Source organism: Manis javanica, chromosome 4 (assembly GCF_040802235.1).
Source record: "Manis javanica isolate MJ-LG chromosome 4, MJ_LKY, whole genome shotgun sequence".
Classification (NCBI taxonomy): Eukaryota; Metazoa; Chordata; class Mammalia; order Pholidota; family Manidae; genus Manis; species Manis javanica.
Genome location: NC_133159.1, coordinates 6,538,922 through 6,566,161, shown reverse-complemented (window position 1 = coordinate 6,566,161; position 27,240 = coordinate 6,538,922). Strand labels below are relative to the sequence as shown.

Genomic DNA, 27,240 nt, shown 5'->3' with positions numbered 1-27,240 from the left:
TGGCCACACAGGGCCTGTCTGAAGGGAGGCTGCTCCGCCATAGCTCCTGAATGTGGGGCTCTGTGCTGCGGGGGCAGCCTTCACCCCTCCGCTACTACTTTAGTCCACTGTGGGCCAGGGACCACGACAGGCCTGGGCCTGGAATGATGAACTGGGCAAATTAGGTTTCTCCCTCTCAGGAATTTTTTTAAAATTCATTTATTATTTTTATTTTGGTATCATTAATATACAGTTACATGAGCAACATTGTGGTTACTAGATTCCCCTCATTATCAAGTCGCCACCACCCACCCCATTAGAGTCACTGTTCATCAGTGTAGTAAGATGCTACAGAGTCACTACTTGTCTTCTCTGTGCTGTACTGCCTTCCCTGTGCCCCCTCCCCACTATATTATATGTGCTAATCATAATTCCCCTTATTCCCCTTATCCCTCCCTTCCCACACACCTCCGCAGTCCCTTTCCATTTGGCAACTGTTAGTCCATTCTTGGGTTCTGTGTGTCTGCTGCTGTTTTGTTCCTTTAGTTTTTGCTTTGTTCTTATGCTCCACAGATGAGTGAAATCATTTGGTACTTGTCTTTCTCCACCTGGCTAATGTCACTGAGCATAATACCCTCTAGCTCCATCCATATTGCTGCAAATGGTAGGATTTGTTTTCTTCTTATGGCTGAATAATATTCCATTGTGTATATGTACCACTTCTTTATCCATTCATCTAGTGATGGACACTTAGGTTGCTTCCATTTCTTGGCTATTGTAACTAGTGCTGCGATAAACATAGGGGTGCATATGTCTTTTTGAAACTGGGCTCCTGTATTCTTAGGGTAAATTCCTAGAAGTGGAATTCCTGGGTCAAATGGTATTTCTAGTTTTAGTTTTTTGAGGAACCTCCATATTGCTTTCCACAATGGTTGAACTAGCTTACATTCCCACCATTAGCATAGGAGGGTTCCCCTTTCTCTGCATCCTCACCAGCATTTGTTGTTCCTAGTCTTTTCCATGTTGGCCATCCTAACTGGTGTGAGGTGATATCTCATTGTGGCTTTAATTTGCATTTCCCTGATAATTAGCGATGTGGAGCATCTTTTAATGTGCCTGTTGGCCATCTGAATTTCTTCTTTGGAGAATTGTCTGTTCATATCCTCCACCCATTTTTTTAATAGGGTTATTTGCTTTTTGGGTATTGAGGCGTGTGAGTTCTTTATATATTTTGGGTGTTAACCCCTTGTTGGATATGTCATTTAAAAATATATTCTCCCATACTGTAGGATGCCTTTTTGTTCTGCTGATGGTATCCTTTTCTGTACAGAAGCTTTTTAGCTTGATGTAGTCCCATTTGTTCATTATTTATTTTGTTTCCCTTGCCTGAGGAGATGCGTTCAGGAAAAAGTTGCTCATGTTTATATTCAAGAGAATTTGCCTATATTTTCTTCTAAGAGTTTTATAGTTTCATGACTTACATTCAGGTCTTTGATCCATTTTGAGTTTACTTTTGTGTATGGGGTTAGACAATGATCCAGTTTCATTCTCCTGCATGTAGCTGTCCAGTTTTGCCCTCTCAGGAATTTTAAGTAGGAAATATTAAAGTCATGAGGCCATCAGCAGAAGCAGCTGTAGCTGATAAGTCATAAGCTACAGAAAAACCAAAGAAGCCATGAGAGGCCATATGCAAGCTGCTTTTATGAGAGAATTGAAATTCTAAGAAAGCAGACACTCTCGAGTGAAGAAAAGGTATCTGGTGAGGGATGAGGAGGCCAGCTGGTGGGAAAGACGAGGCGCATAGAGGGCCAGTGACAGTAATGGTGGAGAGGGCTGGGGGTCCTGAATTTCCTGTGGCCCTGCTTCTAGTCCCTTCTTTTCCTGATGTCACATGGTTCAGCTTCACCTAGGCTTCCACACAGGAACATCCTCAAGTAGATCTCCAGTTACTTGAAATGTTGAGTGAGTCTCTGCTTCTAACAACATAAACAGCACTAGAGTTCTCTTTAAAAAAAAAAATTAATAGACTTTATTTTTTGGAGTGATTTTAGGTTCACAGCAAAACTCAGCAGGAAGTTCACCCCCTCCTCCATTTCTTCTATTATTAACATCTGGGATTAGTGTGGCCGATGTGTTATAACTGATGAACAAATATTGATACAATATTATTAAATAAAGTCCCCAGTTTACATTAGGGCTTACTCTGTGTGTTGTATATTCTGTGGGTTTTGGAAAATGTATAATGACAAGTATCTACCCATACAGTACTTAACAGAATAGTTTCACTGCCCTACAAAATGCCCTGTAGTCCCCCGTCCCTGGCAACCGCTGATCTTTTTACTTCCTTTTCTATTCCAGACAAAGTTTTGCCTTTTCCAGAATGTCATATAGTTGCAATTATACAGAAGCCTGTTTCAAACTCGTTTCTTTCACTTAGTAATGCCTTTATGGTTCTTCCATGCCTTTTCATAGTTTGATAGCTCATTTCTTGTTACTGATGAATAATATTCCATTGAATGTTTGTACCACAGTTTATCCATTCACCTGTTAAAGGAGATCTTGGATGATTTCAAGTTAAAATGCTCTTTTTAAGATTAAAAATAAAAGTAAATGTAGCAGAACTAATCTGAAGTTGGAGTATTAGAAGGAGACACTTGTGTTTGAGAGGACTGGGAATGTGTGTCTTTTCAAATTAAGATGCCTCAAGTGTTGAATGAAAAGGAAGGAGGCATTCAGTTGAGTGTCCCAGACATGTGCAGTGTGGACTCCGAAGCTTGGACAGCAGAGAGTGAATTTTGATGTTTTCTTTTGGTTACAGGAGTTACTTGCCTGGTTGCTGTTTGTAAATATGCCTCCGACTGAAGAAATGAATTTTGGTGGCAAAGAACACCTGCCATACCAATATAAGATTAAATTCTGGGTCCCCAAATAAAATATCAGAATCTAGAATTCATTTTCTTTGGACTCTTCCCTTTGAGGCTCTCTGTGATCTAAGCCAGCCTTCTTTGTTCACCATTTAGATAAAATAGGGTTTGTGGATAATTTTTAACTCCCCATTATTATGCCCTTATTCTCCCTAGAAAAACTACACCTTTCCCCTCAAGGTAAACCTAAGTAATTTACCAATAGATGCAGAGGAAATGTTTATCTTGAAATGCAACTTCCCCAGGGTGGAATTTGCTGGGGCTCTTTGGCTGGCTCAGTTAACAGTGGACAGCTGTTTATAACAGGAACTGTGGAATTGCACGTCTCACTGAGATGGCAGGCAGACAAAGGAGGACTGCTAATGATCCAACTTGGAATTGGGCCAGGACAATGAAAATCAGCATCTCCTCCTCTTAATTCTTTCACAAAGCCCTGTGGGCCTTTTCAATAACCACCAGTGGTCAGAAGTCAGATGTTGGGTTTAGATCTCACCCAAAAGGCATCCTATGCCACTGGACAGCATGCTGTGGCATTGACGGGCTGAATGTGACTCAGAAGAGCTTCACACCACTGGATCTGATGTGATTCAGTGGAGCAGGGTTTCCTTGACATGTATCTGTAAGTGTGCTGATAAACAGACCTACATCTACTTTGCTTGAAAGAAAATTCATCAGAGTCTGGAGTTGAATCAAGGACTTTAATTGCTATTCGCAATTAGTCATGTCCCAACAAAGGAAAGGGTTTCTGAGTTTTGATCCATTTCTTTTTTTTTTTGGTGAAGCTGTTTCACTTGCATATGTGTTTGCATGCATGACATGTGCCTCCTGCACTAAACCCACTTCTCCATTCCAACTCAGTGCAGGAACTTTCAAAGACAAGGGGTTGCTTACTTGGCCTAAGGGAAAAGACAGGAGAGGGAGCAATTCTGCTTTACAACACATTATCAAGTGAAAATGAAAATCCACTTGCGGGGCGGTGGCAGCAGTGGTGGTGGCGAAATGCAAGTGAGGGCTGAGTGCCTGTTGAAGTGCCATGGTGGGAAGGGAGTAGCCCGTGCAGCTGTTGCTTTACCTGAAAAAGTGCAATGGGAGAGAGCTGATGCTCATTATTGGCTTGTACTTGCACTACAGAAACTTGGAAGGCAATTTCAAAGAAAATGCCTAGGAACAAGCTTCAGCCTGTTACCAGGCTTGATAAAGCACCCCAGTTCTGCTTAAGGCGTTTTAGAGGAAAATAATTTACTTTGTCTAAAGCTTGAGTGCTTCTGGTGAATTATGAAGGCTAGTTACCAGCCATATGTTCAAAGAACTTGAATTTTTTTTCATTATAAAAATTATACATCTTGATACAAAGAGAAAAAAAACCAAACAGAGCAGGCAAATGAAATCAAAAGTCAATCTCCTCTTTCCACCTCACTCTCCATTCCACGCCCAGTGGACTCACTATCAACATTTTCCTGATGGATATGTTCCTAGACATTTTTGAAGCATGCACAAATTTGTCCTTTTAAAATACAAATAGAATTATACTGTCCATAACTGTTCTGTGACTTGCTTTTTTCATTTAATTGAATCCTGCTTATCATTCCATACCAATTCAGATTTACGTCATTCTTTTTGAAAGTGGTAATTCCATTGTTATGTTTATGCCATAATTTATTTAAACATTCTTTGTTGGGCTTTTCCAGGTTTTCACTATTATAAATAATGTTGTAAGCCTTTTGTAAGTATTTTTGTATATTCATGCAAGATTACTTGCAGAATGGCTTTCTGGAAGCAGAATTGCTGGATTAAAGGGTATGGATACTTAACATTTTCATAGATAATGCAAATTGTGTTCTAAAAATCAGAATGGTTACATTTTTACCAACAGTGCATTAGAATGCCTGTTTTCCCACATCCTCATCATGGATGTGAAGAAGTAAAAAAAATTTCCTAATCTGAGAGATGAGTTTAATTTGCATTTATCTTATGATTGGATCATATGCTTATAGAACACATTTTTCTGTGAACTTTTTGTTCATACATTTTGTCCATGTTTCCACTGGATTTTTTTCCTTACAAGTTTGTAAGAGCTCATTGTATTGAAGTTAGTTCTGTATTATAGATGTCGAAAATAATTTCCCTTCATTTGCTTGTTTCTTGAATTGCTATGGTGCTTTATGCCTTACAGAGATATAAAATATTTATGCAGTAGATTTATTAGTGTTTTTCCTTTATGGCTTCTGGGTTTCCTGTCATGCTTAGAAAGAACTTCCTCAATCTGTGCTTTGAAAAAGTTTTAGTATTCCTCTAATTCTTGTATGGTTTCATTAAAAAAAAAATCACAAACTATTTGACATATACAAAAGAACAAAATAATCTATACAGTTATAGAGGACAATAGTAAAATGAACACCAGTAAACTCAACCTAAGAGTGTTTTAGTGGCTTCATTTTTTATACTTAAATATATCCATCTTTAATTTTGGGGGTAGGGGTTGAACAATAATAGGAATCTAGTAGAATTTTTTCTTTTCCTGCATCACTCTTGTTTTCCTACGTAGCTATCTGGTTGTCCCAACATTGTTAAATAATCCCTCTTTTTTCCTGACTTTTAAAAAATAACGGTATTACGTCTCTGATGTGACCTCTATATACAACATAAAATCACTTCTACCTGTAGTAAGAGACATAAAGTAACAAAAGTCCTTGATGTTTTCAGATTCAATAACCAAAGTAATCCTCTTTATCTAAAGCTTGCTGGAAAATAAACTTTTTAATATTTAATAGAGGGAAAAAACACCCACTAGAATATTTGACCTCTTTCACCTTGAGTAAGTTACTTAACTTCTCCAAGCTCCAGTTTTTTTACTTTTAAAGTGGAGATGATAATAATACACTTCATAGGCCATTGTCACAACTAAGTGGGCTAAGGAATGCAACATGCTTTGGGGTGCTTGGGACATAATAAGCTTTCAATCAATGGTTTAATAGTTCTTACTACGATGTATTGTTATTACATTATCAGCCTCTCGATTCTTGGAGGGAAGGCTGTACTCTCTAGCTTCACGGCTGGACCACAATTCTTGCATGTGATTGTTAAACAGGTCTAGTTTGCTAATTTTGTGGCCTGATACCATAACACAATGCTTTATAATGAAGTAGAATTTTGAGACTTCTAAAACTACATTTTTATAAATAAATGGAAGCGGTGCCAATCCCAAATACTATAGCAAGGGTGGTTTCTTGACCTTTAGAGCCTCTCTCCTTTTCGCTGAATGGCTGTGCAAAATCCATAGGCATCCTTTTGAAACTGTTGTCCATTTGCCCACCACAGAGCTGAACCTTTATTAGAGATAGTGCTCCTGTAAATGTAGAGTTGGATGGAAACTGAAGTCATCTAATACATTTTACTCCTCATTATTTCCAAACTGATGTCAAACAGTTCCACCCACATCTAGGATGTCCAGTGCAGTTTATTGAATTTATTATGTTGGAAAATTCAGTTCTCACATTATTAGATATATTAGGAGGTATTAACTAGTTTTCCCATTTCTAGCTGAAGGAATTGCAGCGAGAAGGTTCTTCTTGCTTTCAGTTACTTAATATGTAATGGTAAAGACCCATTTGTTTTAAGGTATCAGTCCAATATCTACTAGTCCAAATTATTCTTAAAAGAAACTGTTGGATGTAGAAATTATAATCTGAATAGATATTCCAAAGAGAAAATTATCACTTTATTTGAAATAGATGAGTGAATTATTTTTTCCTATGTTCAATCCCTTAATTATTCTATTATATACAGATCTGAACTCCTTCAGGAAGACTGTACGGTATAAGGACATCAATAAGCATTTACAGTGTATTAAGAAACCAACAATAGGTTGATGATTCACCCTGGATTCATGCCAGGGTCTGTGAAAGAACCCAATAAACATGATATGCATTTCAAAAACTGCTAATCATAATTTAAAATTCCCAAACCCCTCAACTCTATCAATTACATTAAATAGAATATGAGCATTTGGCCTGCCCCTCATGCCCCTTATAGATCGCAAGACCCTGTGATTGTCAGCCTTTTCGGGAACTGGGGCAGAAAATTATGTTTCTCAAAGCAAAAGCTGATATTGGGTTTTTTCTTTTAGAGTTTTTTTTTTTTTTTTTCAAATTTAACGGCATAGAGTTGTGTATACCGTTCTCTTGCTCAAATCCCTGTGTCTGTGCATATAGTCCCTTCTTTATTCCTTGATGAGACTTCAGGCTTTTCATCTTAATTATTCTTTTCAAATAAAGAGCGTGATCTACCAATTTCGTTTTTCTTTCTCTTAATCTTTTGCCGAGGACTTCTTTTGAAAACGTTACTGCTCATCAGAATTTCGAAAGAGTCTTTAAGCGAATCGTGCCAGCCCACTCCGTGTGCCCCCAGGGATATGAATCCGCCCCTTAAGTGGCTGAAAAGGCAAATTGCAACCCCGGTAATAAGACCCACGGGACTCCGGCCAAGGCGGCCCTTTGGACCTGCCGGCTGCGCGCCGCGGCCGCCGCCCCGCATAAAGACGCGCCCCCAGCGGGCAGCCAGTCCCAGCGGCCACCGCCGCTCGGAGCGCGCGCTGGGGCCCGGGCCGCGGCGTCGGCTGGCTCGGCCGCTCCCCTCCGCTCCCTCTGCTCATTTTATTAGAAAGGAAAAAAGAGCGAGAGGGCGAGAAGTCCCGCCCCCTCCGCCCCCCAGTGGCTCGGCCTCCGCGCGCGTCACGCCGGGCCAGGCCAATAGCGAGGCGCGATACTGCGAGGTGGGCCGGGCCCGAACGCGGAGTGGGCGGTGGGTCGGTGCAGCAGCCCCGCCGCTCCTCGGCCACCATCGCGGAGGCGCCGCTGCTCCCACAGACGCTCGCGAGCCGTCCCTCGCGCTCCCAACCTCTTCCTCCCGTAGCCCGAGACGCTCGTCCGGCTGGGGTGTCGCCCCCTCCTCCGCCTGCCCCGTGCTCTCCCTTCGCTCGTCTTCCACACTATCTCATTTTCTCTCCTAGTTGAAGAAAAAAAAAAATCACCATCCTCCCAGGGAGCCACTCGCCCTCAGAAAAACAAAACCAGACATGATCCTGGGCTCCCGCTCCTGAAGGACTGGCCGCGCGAGGAGTGGGGGGCCTGGTGGAGACCGCACCACAGGTCACGGGAGGGAAGCCCCTGCAGCCCCGGCCCTGTCCGGCGGCCGGCGCCTCCTCGGCCCAAGCCCGGCGGCCCCTGCCCCGCGGGCCTCTCGCCCCGTCCCCCCACTTTCCCGGGAGCCGGCCGAACACACCTCCATTGATGGTGTAGCGCATCCGGGGAAGGTAAGTCGCCAACTTGCTCGCGCGTGGCGTCTGCTTGCCTTTCTGGCCCCTGGTCCTGGACACGGGGCGTGGGGTGGGCAGAGGGGGTCGGCGTGGACTCCCCCGAGCGGGGTGAGCCAGGAAGAGCCCCGTGTGGGAGCCGCGCACGTCCGGCGGACGCCGATAAAGGGCCAGGACTTCTTTTCGGTTCGGGCCAGATACCTGTCCCACTCCCCTGCCGCCCCCTGTTCTTTGCTGCTTATTCATGGTCTTGTTTGACTCGTCTGAGGTTAAACTGTTTCATGAGACTAAATTATTGGCTGAGCTGGGGGGAGGAAAGGAAGTCGAGGACTGAAACCAAAATCTCTTGATGTTTGTGGATTTGGGGGTATTGGGGGAGGACTTAAAGTATCATTTTTGCATTAGAAGATTCCCTCTTTGTGTTCTAAATCTCTAGTCCTCTGCTCTGCATGACTCCTAAATTATGAAACCCAAAAACACTTGGAGCAGGATGGTTCTTACTATCATGTTTTAGTTCTGCTGTCTGAAGGAGAGTGGCTTCTATTTTTTTTAAGGTTATGGAAAGAAGAGAAGTAGTTTTTCATAGGGTGTGTGTTTGTGTATGTGTGTATTGGGAGGAGGAAAGTACTGCAGGTTTTCCTTTGAAACTGGTTGCTTGAGAAGTTGTTGAAAGGACAACAAAATGATTCATTGTTGAATTGTCATTTTCTTCTGCCTCTTTTCTAAGGTTTGCTTATAATTTTTTTGGGTTACAGACTTCAAACATTGATTTAAGCAAAATGTCCTTGAGAAACTGGGTGCTTAAATGTTTGAGTATGTGTTTCTATTTTAAGGTACGTTTAGAAAGTAGTTTTGTGTGAATCCTGAAATAGCTTTCCCCAAAGCAATTTTTTAAACACAAAAAAAGATAACTAGTAAAAGGGAAACTTGGTGAATTACAAAATAAACATTTTAATGTGACACAAATTAAGGCGTCCTATGTTTAGATTTGGGACAGTTCTGGTAATTGCTTTCCATTTAAAGAGAGACCTTTTTGTCTGGTGTACACTGGTTTCTTTAGTCTCAGTCTGTTGGGGGAGGGGAGGGAGGATGGATCTATACAATAATAAAATCATCTTTGAGTAGCTATTTCCTTCTATGGAGTTGCGTGCTGAGTTAATTCTACCGTAAATTATAAACCAGTTTTGATTTAGGTGGTCTGGGCTGGTTGGAAAGCTGGCTTCCAGCTCTCCCCGTTGTTGAGGTCGAAGGGAAAAGAGGCAGAGGCAGGCGCGGGCGCGCACACACACACACACACACACACACACACACATACACACACACACAATACCAGGCTGAGGGCTCATTGTTCTTCCATACACACATTCATCCTCTCTCTCCCATATTTGGGACTAGGTTTGCACAGACAAACACAGCTCTTTTTGGGAGAGAGGAGAGAGAACATGGGGGAAGGGTGGGTGCTTTTCCCTTTCAGCTTTCTTTCACCCATCTCATGTCTGGCGGTTTTTTGCAACCTTGTAAGAGGCAGCAGAGTGCAGTGGAAACTAAAGGACACTCAAAAACATGTTCAGAGGTCCTCTTCTACACCTCCCTTTCATCCCTTTGCAGTCCTAGTTTCTGCTGGTTTCTTTTTTTGTGTATGTAAAGATAAAGACCCTCTTTATATATCGTGGCCTTATAGTCAGCTTTCGCATTCCTCATTGCCCCTGACTTTGTTGGGGACCTTGATTTGTTCAGTTGACTCTTATTGTAGTGAATAGACCAGAGTCTTTTCTAGGCAGAAGTAGATTGTATTACTTAAGATTATAAAGATTGTATATGAGGTTAATATTTAACAGAGTGTGTGTGTTTTGACATGTTAGTGCTTGATGGTTTGATCGGTGTGCTGGCTATTGAGCTGTCAGTGTTTTTTTGTTGTGTTTTGTTTTGTAAATAGGGTTATAAGGAAAGCTCTGTGTTCTTTTTTTGGGGCTAGGGAAGAGGATTTCTTGCGCACTGGACAGGGAATAGGTTGAGAGAGTGCACCTGGGTTAAACCTTGCTTTGGACTAAGGATGGAGGTGTGAATACTATGGGTTGCAGAATAGCACCTTCTACTGGTTAATTTCTTTGAAGGATCCAGTGGAAGAGGATGGGGGAGGGGATTAACGGTTGAGGCCTAATGATTTTCTTTTGAATGCAGTTGTAGTGCTTCCCTGCAATTGCCACTTCCTCCAGCTACTAATACAGATGCCCTTTGACAGGTATGGTTGCATGGAGGCTTTTTACGTTATTATTCGTTGTGCCTTGACATTAATTTGTTCTGTTATCTGAGTATTTACACATTGTGACTTCCAAGGACTCTTTTGAATTGATAGTCTTTTATGAAGAATATGCTTTGTCTTGAAATATTAAATAAAACAAGGGGGTTTATTTGTGCTCTCAGTGTTGGAAACTTTGCATACACTAGCAGTCTTTAAAAAGTTTTCAGTGTCATTAATAAGAAGTCAAATAGAGCTACCCTATAGAAAAGGAAAATCTAGCACTGGACCCAGAGGTTTTTCCTTTGATTTAATGGGGGTGGGGTGTGGTGGGGGAGTGGCAGGGTTGGAGAGGAGCCCACTAAAACCACCAGTTTTGCATATGTAATAATGTTGTTTTCAGTAATGTGTATTTCAATAGTGTTGTTTTCAATAGTCATTTAAACATAAATGAAATTAAGTCTGATAGGATGACTTGTTCTATGGATTAGATGTTAAAAAAAAGAAAATGTGAAAAGAGTTTGTGCACAGAAGGCCAAATTTTCGCTCAAAGCCTTCTACACCAAGGTGTAGTTTCACAGATAATCTGCTTGATAAATAGCTTGAAGATTTTTATTATCACACGTCCTACCCCATCTCAACTGTGTTAATGAAATGAACTGTGTTAGAGAGGTTTGCTGTGTGTGGCAAGGGAGAATTTACTAAACATCTTCTGTTTTAGAGGGCTACTCTTAGGAATGTAATTTCTGATTCACTTTGTTTTTCTTTAAAGTTGTTTATCTTTTACAATAAAATGTGAACAGTTCAAATGCATTATTTATTCAGTAGGAATAGAGACAGGTAATTTCAGTTCAATATATTCCCTGCCAATGTTTCATCGCAAGGTAACTAGAGTAACTGAGAACCAAGTCACAACAGAAAGGTAATCCAAATCAAGAAATAAATGCAACAGTTACTTTTTCAAGTTTGACTTACTGGTCAAAATGATTTTAAAAAGTGGGACAATAATCACTGTCAGGTCCTGCAGAAATTACATGTAATACTAAACAGAAATGTGCCAGGTGCTGTAAACACATACATATGGGGAATATAATATGACCTGTGTCCTAAAAACCGGTATATGTTGAATACTATAATGGATTTAGTAAGCACCTATTACTTTTAAAATTAGTTTTGAATATTTAACATATTGTTCAAATCCCAGTAACCAAAACAACATTTGAGTAGTAAAATAAGTTGTATATACAAAGTTCTTTTGGGAATTGTGTGCTTTCCTACTAACTGCTTTTGGCAGCTTCTTTTGCAGTTGGTTTAAAGGTTAAGATAGCAGAAAATTCAGATGTTTAAGTGAGTCATTAATGTGACATAGCTGTGAACTTCATTGCACGCACACACACACACACACACACCCTGAAACAATACACTATTGTCTTAAATATCAGTTTCTGACAATGCTGTGCTATAGTTGATCATAGTGTTTTCAACAACCAGGAATTCCTCTTGAGTCATATTTAAGTGATTGTTAATTTTCAGTATCTTGGTAATTATTCCAGATTTGTAGCTTTGCTTATCCAATTTAAGTATGATTTGTGTGAGCCTGTTGGCTTATGCTTGGTTTCTTGTCTAAAATTCTGGTTTTTTACATAATGAGGAGAAATGAGCATTTACATATTAGAAAAATGGTTAAGATTGCATAAGCAATTTTAATGAGCATTTGACCACAAATAACTCATGGTCAAATGCTAAATGTATTTCCTAGATTGGAGCTTTTGTTGGAATTGTGATTTGTATAGCTAATAGCTAACTTGTTAGTGTGTCAAAACAGGGTCAGGTATGATTGCTAATAAAAGAAGTTTTTGATAAAGTGACCTGTTTGTGCCAGTGTAAAATAGTTGTTTTTATTTGGTAAAATTTGCAGTATTTCAGCAACCATAAGCAATATATTTAATTGTGAGATACTTCCTTATATGGTTATGTTACAAAATGATATGACCTCTAATTCATATACCACTTGGTATATGAGGAATCCTCACAACCTATTTGTCTTGGGCTTTTGCATTAGAAGTTGAAGTCATGGGTCATGCCCTAATTTTAACTAGTTATACATGTGATTTGTAAGGATTTCTGTTAGGCTTATTTGGTTGCAAGGAACAAAAGTCTTCTAAGTCAGCTCATGTACTGGGGAAAAGTGAAACAGAATTATAAGCCTTGAGAGTCAGTCTTCACAGAAGAACAAGAACGCTAGTTCAGATGGCATGGGGGATGCGGGAATACTGTTAGGGATATGGCTCCCACCCGGCTGTAGTTACCAGATTACCTTGCTGCCTCCTCAGCAGGAAGAGGTTGTTGAGCCGTACCACAGTGCCATGGCTGTGTACGGTTGTTCAGCTATGTGTAGCATAGGACATCACGCTAAAGGGGACAGTATTTACATTGTGGGCCTGGACTAACCTGAAAGAGAGTTTGTGAGTAATCACAGCCATATAGCATCTATAGACAGAGTCCTGGAGCAGCAGGGGAGAGCCCTTCCTACAAAAACCATTCCATCACACATGGCCACACACACACTCAGCAGAGCATGCATATATGTTCACTGACACTGTACATGTCTGTCAGGCTTTTTCCGTGGTCTGATTCCTGACCCCCTTACATCTTCTGGGGGTGAGGAGTGGGGGTGGGAGGTGGAGTGGCGGTTAATTAATGTATGTGGGATCAATACAGTTCAGGGGGAGTTTGAGCAGGAGAGAATGTGGTCATGTGTCTGCATATGTGAATTCAGAGAAGCTGCCTGGGGAGGCTCTGGAAACCACCCCCTGAGCAGAACCTGACTACACCGGGGAGGTGTATCCATGCTAGAACAGCTTTGCATGATTCCTAATGGGATCGTAGCTCTGGCCATAATTTCAAAAGATGTTTGCTATATGCAAATATCATCCAGGGGAATTTAAACTGGATGCCCCTTACTAAACCCAGAGTCACTGTTCCCCTGTTTTTTCACTCCTTTTCCCTCCTTCTCCCTGCTCTCCCTACCTTCTGTGTGTGTCACTACATGTGACTGAAGGGGCGTCATCAGTCTGCAGAGCTGCTCTCTTTGGTAGAGCCACCATGTGAGGTTGTACAGGTTGGACAATAATATACTAACTTAAATTTACTGAAGGAAGGTGTTTCTTTCCTGTACAAGGCACTAAGCAGCCAGAGCTGGCTCACCTAATCCTTTTTATCACTCAGCTGTTTTATCTCTGGTTTCTTTGTGTCTTTATACCTCTGCTTCCACTTACACTATTAAGGACTCTTTTATGTATTTAACATTTCCAAGGATCTGATAGGTCATCAGTTATCAGTCACTGTTGGTTAAGGGTTTGGGGCCAGACCACCTCTTAACCTCTTAAGTTACCTATCAGCTTTCCTGATGGTGGCATACTTACTCCTTCAACCAGTTCTCATGGAGGTGCCCAGTAGGAGCGAGGGAATGGGAGGCATGCTGAGCCCTGGCCCATGGAGAGGGATTTTTTTTTTCTGTTACATCCTATCATGTTTTTTCCATCTTCATTTTTCTTGACTTTTTGATAGCATATCTAACAGTTTATTTTGCTTGAAAAAAATCTTATCATGTATTCATAAATGGTAGTCAGGTTCTCTTTTTTAGGTGAGATCATTTTATTACATTTGTCTTACTTCCTGTGACTCTACTCACCTGCCTACCCAAGTCTTTGTTTCCCAAACTATATTCATGGCATACTAGTAGGCTGCAAGTATTTTAAGTGTTCTGAGGTCAAGTAAATTTATAATGCACATTAGTACCTTAAAGCCCTAGAAATGTCCTGTAGTATATAGGAGGTTTTTGTTTGTTTTGTTATTCTTTCCCCAAAGGATATCTGTGACCTTCTTATGGGAACTAATATTTTGTAGCACAGTTTGAGAACCATGTAAAATTAATCCTTGATCAAGTGGCTTATCCTTAATAATGAAGAAGTAAGTTCTGAGTGTTATAATTATAATGCTTTGTTTCTCTGTACTATTTTTCTTCAAGTTTTGTACTTCAGTACTTCCAAAGGTACAAAATAACTTTTTTCTACTTTATATATATATATATATATATATATGTCATTCTGGAGGTATTTTTGATTGTTGCATCCATTATCCTTCATTACATTTTTCAGATCATTCAAGTCAGTATTTTTCTTCACCCCCCTCCAGTAGCTATGCTCTTACTCAAGCTCTAATCACTTCATTTTTTGGACAACTACAGTCAACTATATAAGTACTGGCAAGGAACTTTCAACAAATTAATGAACAAAAACAAGAACTTGACTGCAGTTCATTGAGGTAAGCCTTACACAGATGTAAAGATGAAGAGAAAACCTTCCAAATTACTCTACTGGCCATCTGTATATGCATAACTGTTGGAAGATAGGTGTTTTAGAGACTATATTATCATGGGGTTTTACTAGTTTTGTATTACTGCATATATTGTCTCAAAACTTGGTGACAACACAGCAAACATCTCACAGTTTCTGTGGTCAGTTTGGGAGTGGCCTAGTTGAGTGGTCTGGCTCAGAGGTCTCTCGAGGTTGTAGTAAAGGTGTCAGCTGGGGCTACAGTCATCTGAAGGCTTGACTGGAGTTGGACACTCTGCTTCCAGATAGATGGCTTGCTCATTTAGCTGTGGGCAGAAGGCCTCTGCATGGAGGCCTCAGTTTCTTGGCACATGGACGTGTCCATATGGTTAATAAGAGTCACCTCATGATATGGCATTTGGCTTCCCCTAGAATGAACAATGTGATGGGGGGAAGAGGAGGGCAAGGGCGAGGGCGAGGAAAGGCAGGGAGGGGAGGAGGGGAGGAAACCTCCTTGCTTTTTATGACCTAGTCTCAGAAGTCACATACCATCACTTCATCATACTTTATTAGAGTCAAGTCACTAAGTGTAGCCCATACACAAAGGGAGGAATTAAGCTCCACCCTTGAAGGGAGGAGGGTCAAAGAATTTGTAGATTTATTTTAAAACCACCACAAGTGTTCAAAAGAGATATTAGAAGATTAAAAAATGTTTTCCCTTTGATTAGTTATCTTAATTGGAAGGTACTTGTTGGTTCTTAAAGAAGAGTGACGTGACTGTAATCTCATATTACTTATTTTCTCCCTCTATCAGTTATCTCCTACCTTCTTCCTATTTTTAGCTCAGCTTTAATCTATTTCAATTAAAACTGTCCAAGGACACACTTCCTTAAGTTTTTTGGTTTGGCCACTTTTACTTCCTACCAGTTAAGTGCCTTTTCTTCAGCTCTTTAATCTTCTTACTCATTTATCACTTAATGTTTTGTGTTAATGTTTATTACTTGCATTTATATCCTAATATTAATCATGTTCTTTCCATTAGATTGTAAATCCCTTGAATGGTGAAAGTTTTCCTTTAACTTTATCAATATGTATGCTTACCTGTGGAATTAGATCTATTCTAAAAGACACATTTCATCGTTATCTAAGATGCCATCAGTAGTATGATGCTCTGTTATTTTGTATAGCACTAAGAACTAAAAAAAATGCCAAATAAACTGTTGGAAGACCTGTTTCCAGTTACAGTGCTGCATAAATGTACAACGTTGTGCATTTGGAAACACTGAAATATGTCATCTCTTTAGGCCGTCTTTCTTTTCAGAATTGTATAGTCCCTGAAAAACATGTCTGAAGATAGATAGATCTTAAAGCAGATTTCTCTTGTGTAGGAACAGTTGACAGATGGTGGTCTTGCCTAAAGATTTATCATGAAAAACTTAGCTATGACCAACAGTACAATAAAGCCAGAGGTGCTACCATAAACCTTTAGTCATTGTAGTTAAATTATATTCTAATTCCCGTGTAATAGTTATAACCATTATGTATATCTAATACACAAAAATACCACCCTACTGCATCATCAATTTGATGTAAAATGCCAGTGTTGTTTTAAATATTGGGGCTCCTCATGATTCTGTCCGTTAACTTTTCTTTCAGCAGCATCTTCCACAGTGACCTCATTCCACCTACTGCTTCCAACCTGCAAGTTCATAAATACAGCCCTGATCCCTGTCTGTCCTGAGATCCAGAACCATGTTGCCTTCTGTCTCCTTGGATGTCTTTGGGCACTGAGCCTCAGAATTTACCTGTCTGTATTTGTCCGCCCTTAACCATTATGCTGTTGTAGCAAAATAGTTAAGATTTCTAGACTTAGTCCCCAGCCTGCTGCTTATTAACTCTGTGACTTGAGGCACTTTACTTACCTTTCTGTGTCTTTAGTTTCCTCATCTGTGAAATGAGGATAATAATAGTAACTCCTGTCCAGGTTTGCTGTGAGAACCAAAGTAATTAATACATATAAAGTGCTTAAAATGTCTTTGGCAAATAATAAATGCTCAGTAAATATTAGCCTATTTTTGTTATGATCACTGTTATCCTGAGATCTAGCTTCCTGGTATGTTCCCTTTGTTATCTGCAACACTCAAAAACCAGGAGATACGTAGGAGCAATCAGTCAACTCTAGAGGGTTCAAATAAGTTCTAAGTTACCACCAAAAATAGTAAAATTTTTACTATTCCTCGAATATAGGAAAGGCTACAAATAGTATATGATTAAATACCAAGTGAGTGACACACCATAGAGTAATGGTGACATTTGGAGTATGAATGAATGAATGATCAAAGTGTCATAGCTTAGCTGTTCCTCTTCCTTGTGACATTCCTGAAGGAGATTTATTTATTTATTTCTGTAAGTAGAAAAATGGCAAGTGGGGAATTCAAAGTATTATTATTAATTGGGCTTTTGATAAAAATACCAATAAAGAACTGTCTAGTAAACTGGAGCGTATTGGAGTGCATTACTTAAACTGAAGGCCTAGGAAAAGTATCTCTCTTCCTCCTGAATCCCACTGTTTTTCGCTGTTAGGCTAGCTACTTTACAGAAGACCCAAACATTAGTCTTCTAGATCATGTGTGAGAGAAATGAGTAAGAGGAAGATAGCAAACCCTCATATGTATGTGTAACTTGTAATCTGCACTTAATCTTCAAATGTAGAAACAAGTCCAAACAGTGTTTTGGGCTGTGACCCAGTCAGATTAATATCCCCTCCTCTTAGGTTCAAGACGGTAGGGGACTGAGAAAGAGAGACCGAGACCGAGAGAGGCATCTCGTTGGTCCAGCTTCAGCTCTCCAGTGAGCTTGGTTTAATGGCCCGTGAGGAATAACTAAAACGTTTGGCCATCTGTACAGCAGCCCTACATTGTGACTTTTTTTAGGACAGTCCCTGGGACTGGGGTGGGGAGGGGCTGCGAAGTAATTTTCAAATTTAAGGATAAAGTTACTTTTTGAGATGAAATTAAGGAAAATATCACATGATAAATATGACTTGCTATTTGGAAAAGTGGCCCACCATTAATGATAGTTACTGTGTCATTTCGATAATATGCTGATATTAATTTTGGTAACTAGTGTGATCTTTGGGAAATATGATTGTATTAGCTGGGCACAGCTGAAGCCAGCCTAATCATATCATACTCAGTCTGAACAAGAATATGATTACAGAAGGGGGTTGATTAACTTGGAGGCTAAAGAAGGGGCATCCAGCGTGTTGCCCTCAGATCCGCAACCCCAGGTACACTGCTGTCTTGGAAACTTCAGGAGGGCGGAGGCCACGTTACCTTTGGTCACTTAAGTGTTTCTTTCGTCTAGCATGTAAGAAATACAGTGGGCATTAACTTGCCAAATGAATGAATGAAGAATGATACTGTATTACTGAGGTCGGTGATAAAGGAGATTTGGCTTTAATCTCTTGATCTCAAGACATATTCAGGAAACTGATTTTTGGACAAATTCTTGATAGTAACATTTTTATATCTCACATAAGCCATAGAGGAACATTTTAGAGCTTCTAGTTATTTGAATCATCAAAAATGAATTTTAATTTTAATCCTAGCAGTTTAAAATATGTATTGAAATTGTTTAATGAAGTAGCACTTAATAAACACATTTATTACACTTTCTTTATAGTTTTGCCATATATTACGTAGGATTAGGTATAGCACTGAGTGACAGAAAACCAAAATAATAATGGGTTGAAAAAGATAGGAAGTTCTTCTTTTCTTTCGTGTAAATCACGGACAGTCCTGAGCCAGTATGGTACCTTCATGCTCACTAGGGGAACCAGCTTTCTCCTTTTAGTTGAAGATAGCCTCTCCCGCTCCTCTCACCAGTTCTGCATTCCCACCAGCAGGGAGGAGGAAAGGGCAAAAGCTGGGCCAGATACTTCCCAGAAGTCACGCGTACCATTTCTGCTCTGTACCTTTCATTATAGTGGAACCACAGGGCCACAGATAGCTGCAAGGGAACTGGAAAATATTTCCTGGAGATGGCTGTGTGCCTAGTCAAAACACAGAATTCTTTTGCTTTGGGAGAAAGGAAGAATGAGTATTGCAGGACAGCTGGAATCTGTGCCCCAAGTCCCAATGAATAATGTAGTATTAACATATCTGGTATTTTGTCCTTCAGTATTGTTTATAAGAATACCATACTAAAATAATGAGTTCATTATTCCATATAGAATTTTCACTAAAAGTTTTTTTTATCTAATAATGGCTTCGGGTTTTTATTGCTAGGTAAATCTTCTAATAAGATGAACTGCCTTCCTTCTAATTTAGAACATTCTGATCTTAGTAACATAATCTGCCTTGTATATTTTTCTCTTTTCATGTGATTCATTATTATAAGAATAATTACTGAAATTTCCTAAGCTTTTAGACACTAGACATGATTAAAAACCTTTAGAAACATTCTTATGATTTATAAATTAGAAAAATGCAGACATCTTGTTGCTATTAATATGATACTGAGAAATGTTTTATTAACACTTAATCAATATTCCTTAAGGTACTTAGCTTTATAAAACATCTACATTCTGCTTTAATACTTTATGTGTAATGGCTTATCACCTACTTTTTCATTACCTAGTGAAAATTTTAGAGTCTTTAGGGAATCTTTAAGCAGATATTGACTTAAAAAATGTGTTTGAAATATTAAACAAAAAAAAGCAACATTCAAGATAATGTTTTTCATAGTGTAAAAACTTTGCACTATGAAAAAATTTTAATAACTTGAGAGTATCAGTTTCCTGATAGTGAGACTTTTCTTCTCACAACTCAAGATAACTTTGGTTTTGCAAGTCATAGGACACAGTCTACCTTCATCTGTTGGTGTCATTTCACTTGCCCCAGCATAGAAGCACACTGCATGAGATTGTATGATTGTCAGAAATAAATGTGCTTTTAAAGGCCATTTATGAATATTTGTCAACTTTTACCCAAAGTTACAAGTGTTACAGTTATAGTATCTAAGGACTTCTTAAAACCCGATGTTAAGAGATGGATCACTGGGGCCCTGGGCAGGGATGGAGAGTGAAGAAACCCTTACCTTTCACACTCTGTCATATGTAAAGATTACCTAATTAAAATAAATACATAAGAAAAAACTGCCTTTTTTGCTTTTAGATTTTTGCTGTTCTCCTTTTATTACATGCTTTAGTGAAATACCAGTTTAATTTATGTATGAAGTAGGGCATGCACAGTGACGTGGACGCAGACTGTGCCCTTGATGAATTTTTTCACTAACGGGAATAAGACATGTTCACAATGTCCTCTAGGTAGAGGACGATGCCTTAAGAGGCGATGGTACTATGGTTTAAGAAACAATCAGCTCTGGCTGGGGGCATTAGAGAAGATTTGGGTTAGGAGGAGGTGTTTAACCTGTATTTTGAAGGATTGGCAGGATTTGGACACATGATAAGTACCTAAGAGGATTTTAGGCAGGAAATAACATGAAACAAAGGCACAGAGACTGGAAAGCATGAGAAATGGTGAGTACTTTCGTTGCTTCTATGATGAGGATTATTAAATTGTGTTGCAGTTTCCTTTTTTTGGTTTTTGATTCTTTAAAAATGTTCTGAGGTGGATGCAGGCAGACGTAGGTCTTTCAACTCAGGTAATTTATATTTGAAGCTTGTTGCTGGTAGCTGTTCAAACCAAATTGTAAGAGTGTTTTGGAGAGGAGTCCTTTGGGCTGATTTCTCAAAGGAAGGACAGACTGGTTTGCATGGGAAAGACAGGTTGGGGTTACAGCATGGGGAGATTTCACACCAGGGTAAGACTTCATTTGAGAGCCTGATCTGTTCAAATTAAATGCAGATTGTAGTTACAAAGTTAATACATACTCATCGTAATCACATTCACATAGTTCAAGAAGAGTAGTACCCACTTCCTTAGTGTTCTTCCAGACATTTTCTGTGTGTATGTAAGCATATATGTACACACTGTAAATGCTGTCTTGAATGTTGCTTTTTTGTTTAATATTTCAAGCATGTTTTTCAAGTCAATACCTGTTATTATACCTCAGGTTTTTTTTTTTCACAGCTGTATATTGGGACATTGTGTGGATGTATACTTCAATTTCCTGTTGATGGACTCTTAAATTGGTTCTGATTCTTTTTTTTTTAATTCTTATACTCGTACAATTATATAGGTAGATTTGTAGGGTAAATTCTTGGAACTGCTGCATCAATACATACATACATTTTTAATTTTGAAAGTTGCTAATAAATTGCCCCCAAGATGTGCCAGTGTACACAAATAGAGTGTTAGGGTTTAAATTTCCTTTTCGTCTCATCAACCCTGGATGTTATGAAAGTTCTTAATCTTTGCTAACCTGATAGGTGAAAAGTGTACAGTATTTTAATTTGCATTTCTTCGGTTATGAGTGAAGATGATGTTTAAAAATTTTTTAAATACACATTTTATGGTTTCTCAGTACTCAAGCCAGGTGATTCATGTTATATGGAGTATCATTTATTTTTTAGAATGATATCTTTAATGAGATATGACTCATATCATACACTTCGCCCTTTTAAAGTATCCATTTGTGGTTTTAGTTATTTAAAATTGAGTCCCAACTATTGCTTTATTATTTGTATCTAATAATCATAAAACTGACCCTGAGGTCCTCTCTTTCCAAGCTCATCAGCATATTAGGCCCTAAATATGAAATGGAAAGTGTAACTTATTTTGTTAGTTTTCTAGTCTGTGTACCTCTCCTACTGGAGAGTGCAGTTGGGCTAGCTGGGATCTGAAACAGATTTCTGTGTGACAGCTGCCTTAGAATCTCAGTGCTTTGGTACTGGATAGCTAGTGATTTCTTCTAAGTAACTTGTAGTTGAAACTGATTTCTAACTGCTACAGATGATACAGATTTTCATCTTTGAAAAATTTTACAATTCAAAGCCTTAAGTGAAAAAAATCTTCTGAGGTAAAAGATTTTAAGAGTGTTTAAAATTAGTAAGTTTTTTAAAATGGGTAATTCAACTCCTTTATAGTTACTCTGGCAATTTTTATTTCTATTTCAGAGATTTCTGAATATCTACTGAAGTGTGCATATGTGTTTCTGACAAGAAGATCACATTGCTTCACTTTAACAACAGTAATGATCTGGCCTGTGCGTGTTTCTGTTATGATTTGCACAGGTTTTAGTGTGGAGAGAAGCACACTTGTAATTTGTTAGACTGATTTCTTTGAGTGAACTTTCTGTGCTCTAGCATTGGCTCCCATTGAATAGGTCCCAGCGGCTCCTGTCCCAGCGGCTCCTGTCCAAGGCCTATTACAGAGTATAGCTCTTATGACTGCCCAGTTCCGGCACCGTCATCTGTATGATTCTTCCACTTGCGAAAAGGTGTCAACAGAGGCTCATAGTAAATGATTTTCTGTGCATTTTGATAAAACCAAAGATATTCTTTCTTTTTGATTTTATAAATAAATACTGTAAACATTGAGTTTCCTATTCTTCTTAGTAAAATATCCTTAAAATTGTGGTTCTCTGCATTTTACCTCTCTCATCGTCCATGATTTCTTCCTGTTTTTATGCTTTTTCTGTTTGGAAAGTCATTTTTGATTGGTTTGGTTTTAGTCTGTTGAATTAAAATGTCTTGTTTTTTTCCCCTTGACATCTCCTTTCTTGTTACTAGTTTTTTCATGTTTTAGTGTTTTTTCCTTTCTTAAAGTCTCTTGGCCTTTGGGTTGTAGTTTTGATTGAAGTAGATTTTTTCCTAGGGCTTTTAATTAGATTTTCTTTTCCTTTAGCTCTTCATAGGGAGATTGAAGGTGATGCTGACTGACACTTGGTTTAGTGGTATGATTACTTAGGATGATACTAAAGTGAACATAGAGAGGCTTGAGTATAGTATTTAGCTTAGTTTTTGGATGTTTCCATTTGCACTTGAGGGCTGTTCCCAGGCCTAGAGATACCGTCCTAAAAAAAAACAAAACAGAGTTCTTGTGTAATATGTTCATTTGAGGCAAGGTGAGATATGAGAACTAGGGACAGTGTCTATAACACCAGAGGCAATGTTTTCTGAGATGGGATGCTGATTGATAGGAGAGAATAACTGGGTCTTTTAAGCACTCTATGTATGTTTAATTCGTGTTTTTTATTTGCTTCACCAAAATGTCCTGAACTGTGATAGCCTATAAACATTATAAATAAGCTTGATATATGTCTCCTTAGTTAGTGTGAGAAGACCTGGATTTCAATTCTACCTGTACCATGGTCTTGAAGTGTGATGAAGTGCGTTGCTGTAGGACAGAAAGAGCCCTCAAGTGTCAGCGGAAATATCCAAAAGCTACGCTAAAGCTACGCTGTAGTCCGTAAACTGAAATGAAAAAGTAGATATGGAAATACTTTGAAAACATAAACATACTCTACAAATCTGAAGTACTTAAGTTATCTTTCTCAAGAGGAACTCAGGGCTATTGCAACCCACAATGCTCACCATAATGCCGCAGTGTTTATCCACTGTAATGTTACCTAGAGAAATCCACTGTTGTCTTGATGTGTTTCTTACATCAGTACTACATGCAGATGTATTTGTTCCAAATATTTTAATGAGGGTACACTAAGTGCTTAGTAAGTGTTCAGCTGTAGTAGAAAACTGTTGCTTTGTTCTTAGGTGTTTTGTCCTAAAATATTTTCATTTTATGATAAGAAACATCAAAGACATTTTATGAGAGTGATAATGTGTTGCTTTTTCTTTTTTTAACAAATTCAGGAACTTTTAACCCCAGAAATCTGTAATACATTTTTTGTGGAAAAATCCAGTGTGGATGGGCATCAACTAGGTGGTTGTTTGCAGTAGGAATGGGAGCAGGGAGCAGTTTTTCCTGCTACCTTAATTACAGCCCAGGAACTTTTAATGTAGAGAGTTAAAGTTGGTGTGTGTCCCTGAAATGATTTAAGTGGACTTATGATTTAAGATTTCGGATTTTTCTCTCAAGTTGCTTATTCTAGTCTGAACGTTCAGGAAGGAAGCTCTCAAGCTTTTTTGCTTTCTGGGAGTCAAGATTAATTTGTAATTAAAATAGTTAATATTAGTCTTTTTTTTTCTTTTTTTCCAACTGTCCTGAATCGGGAGAGTTGTCTGGTTAAGTGCCTCTTCTCATGAGGTGCTCATATAATTTTTCTCATTTGGATTAAATATTTGGGATAATTTCTCCTTCAAGAATCAAGTTCTGTAGGAAGTGGCCATATTTTTTATCACTCCCTTAGAGGAATTACAGGGCTGATGATTCCTTGCATCCCAAGTCCATTTTGCATGGGTCTTGCCTGCTTTCTTTCAGCTTTTTAGGATGCTGATTGCCACCCTTGATGATGTGGGCTGGCTTTGAAATACAAGGCATCTTTTCAGGATATCAGAGGACTGTAGAGGATGAAAATACTTTTAAGGTTGCGAAATGCTTGCAGAGTACTACATGCTGTTGATATGCTAATTGTAGTGATTTATGATCCTTGGAAATTTAGGCCTTTGATACAGCTGTCCTCACAGTGGGCCTCAGCCCCATTTGTATGTCACTCTGAAATGATTCACTTTTAGTGTCTGGTGTAACATTAGACACTTGCTTCTCTGATGGACCCCTCCTTGCAACTCTTTACAGCTTTAAGCCTTCTTAAAACTGAGAAGAAATACTAGGAGTTAGACACCACTAAAAGGAATCTTACCTCTGGGTGAAGTGTGAGAGAATTAAATATTGCTAAAGCACTAAGGAGGAAGGAATTTGACCTATTTTGAGCTCATCTTTGACACTTGTTTAGTTCAGAAAACTCCAGTGACAGTTGGCATAGTTGCATTTTTGAGGTTCTGTTTCATTTTAGATGCAGTGACAGTCTCTTCTTTTAGGAGGTGATTGTCTAGGAGTCACTGTACATGAACCTGTGACACCGTGTCACAATCACTGCAGGACCCGCTTATAGAGATGATTTGTGGAAGGCTTTAGCCTCCTGCTCATGGTGCTACTGAAAAATGAACTGTAGCCATTTGGTGTAATTCTGGACAGAAGACCTGTTGTTTGTATTACACTGAATCAGAGGTCAGTATTTGAAATTGTTTGTTTCTGTGGCTATTAGAAGAGCAGACATCCCTAAGAATAATGGATGATTTAATTAGCCAAGTGATGGTTAAGAGTGTATTTCAGAGATGAGGTAAACCTGTTGTGCTTGTGACTGCTTGGTCTCTGCTGAATTACTGAACTGATACTTGGGTTTATATGCATCGGAAAAGTTAAACAGTTGGTACTCTTTCAATTATAAACTTAATGAGTTATAAAAAGACATAGCTTGGACTTCACGAAGTGAAGAAGGTACCCTTCTAGTTTATTTTTTTCTGTGAAGCTTCACTTGCTCTGTTGATGGTAAATTCTGGGGGAGGATTGTTCTGTGTTTTTAATGATCATGTTCTTTATTTGTCCTTATGTGGTTTCTGACAAAGTTTTATTTTTCTTCGTATTTTGTTTTGCTTGGTTTTTAAAAGAGAAGTATAGGTTTGAAGCTAATATCTTTTCCTACTCAAATATAGTATGCTCCCTTTTCTTCTATGGGTTCCTGTGGGTACCCAGTAGTGATGTGTTTAATTTGAAAACAAAAAAAGGAAAGAGAGATTTCAGAAGAGTCATACTTTCCGTGTACCTGTACTAATCAAGAAGAGGAAAGCTCAGTCTTGTTTATCTGGAAGGATAGACAAGGTGATAATAACTGAAATGTGAAGGTTATTATAGAGATGGTCTGTGATTTCAGGCCATAGCTTCCAGGAGGCTACCCTCATCTTAGTCTCCTTTTCTCTGGGTGATTGACTCTTAGTAAGGGAGCATCTGAGTGATGGATTGGGCTTATCCATTCCTTTGGCAGTAATTTTTTTTAGTCTCTTGCTGGGCATTCTGTTAGGCACTGAGCACAAAGATGAGTAAGACGTGTCTCTGCTCTCAGAGTTCATGACCAAGAGGAGGGGGTAGATATGAATAAAAATCACTAAAATTCAGTCTGAAACAAACTGTAATGGAAGTAAAATCATTATGTTCCGGGAGCTCAGAGTGAGAGGTGTGCATATTGGTCATTTATGTAGCATTTGTGGAGTTAAAACACAGGTGATTTTTCTTGTTTGTTAACAAATTGGTTCTTTAGCCCACCTCAGGCAGTACATTTATTATGGCTGTGTGGCCTGATGTACCTGGGATGAGGTTTTCTGTGTCACTAATGGTTTCCAGGGAGTTGAGGTAAATATCTCTTTGGAAGAGTTTGGGCACTCTATCTCTGTGTTCTGCTGAACTCAGAATTTCTTTATGCTTTGCTTACTTTAAAGAACATTCGCTCAGAGCTTATATAAACATATTTTGTTTTTCATTTCTCCTGATCCCCTTCTTTGAAAAAAGAGCTCTTTTCAAGTAAAGAAAAAGGAGTCCTTCAAGAAGGGTCTAAGTGGTTACCAAAGGGTAGGGGTTGGGGAGGTTTTGTTGGAGAGAGAGGGAGAAAGGGATTAAGAGATTATAATTAGCACACAGTATAGGTAGGTCAAGGGGAAGGCAATGTAGCATGGAGAAGACAAGTAATGACTCTGGCATCTTACTACACTGACGGACAGTGGTTAGTGATTGCAGTAGGGTGTGTGTGGGGGACTTGATAATATGGGTGAGTGTTGAAACCACAGTGTTGCTCATGTGAAACCTTCGTAAAATTGTATACCAAAGATACCTTAATAAAAAAAAAAAAAAGAAAGTGGAATCATATACCAGAAGGCATTGCCCTTGACCTTCTCCTTTGCTTTGGGAAACTGATGACATTTTTTTGTGGACAAATGCTTTCTTGTAAATTAGGTACTGATCTGATTTGTATGTTTTTTTCTTTGGGTGGTGGGGGAACATTCTCTTTGGTTTTTCAGTTCATTGTTTCCTGCCAACCTTTCTGCCTCCCTAAATAAGAAGTAATGCTTGACCTTTTTTCTTCTTGGAAATGGCTTTCTTAGTTTTCAGAAAAATTAAGATAGAGAGGTATGGAGGATTTGAGGCATTGTTTAAAAATTAATTTATTAGCATTAAAAGAAAAGGCAGAAGGATTACCATTGGGGCTTTATTAATTCAAATCTAGTCACACCTATTACCTCTGTACTTCTGCTGGCATTAAGTCTATTCATTCACCAATACATTTATTATTTATTATTTGCTGGTAATGTACAAGGTGTTGGGGAAACTTGCATATGGGTGGATGGGTGGATGGATGGATGAATGGGTGGATGGATGGGTGGATGGTTGAATGGGCGGGTGGATAGATGAATGAATGGATGGATGGGTGGATGAGTCTTTTATTCCGGGTGTGTGTTGTCCCTTTAGCTGTCTGGCATTACCCAGTGTGTGTGCTCTCTTTTCTGGCCCCAAGGAGCATGTAAATTCAGTCTTAATC

At 39.1% G+C, this 27,240-nt stretch overlaps 1 protein-coding gene across 5 annotated transcripts in view; it reads left to right on the top strand.

The window, feature by feature from the left end:
* The first annotated feature begins 7,725 nt into the window (after positions 1-7,725).
* Positions 7,726-27,240, top strand: part of RERE (arginine-glutamic acid dipeptide repeats) — a 412,748-nt gene continuing 393,233 nt past the window's right edge. For 2 of the 5 annotated variants that reach the window (XM_037000132.2, XM_037000128.2), the window contains exon 1: positions 7,726-8,214. The gene's annotated coding sequence lies outside the window, so the exon portion shown is untranslated. The remainder of the gene's footprint in view (positions 8,215-27,240) is intronic. The other 3 variants (XM_037000130.2, XM_037000129.2, XM_037000131.2) reach the window with 3 other exon arrangements.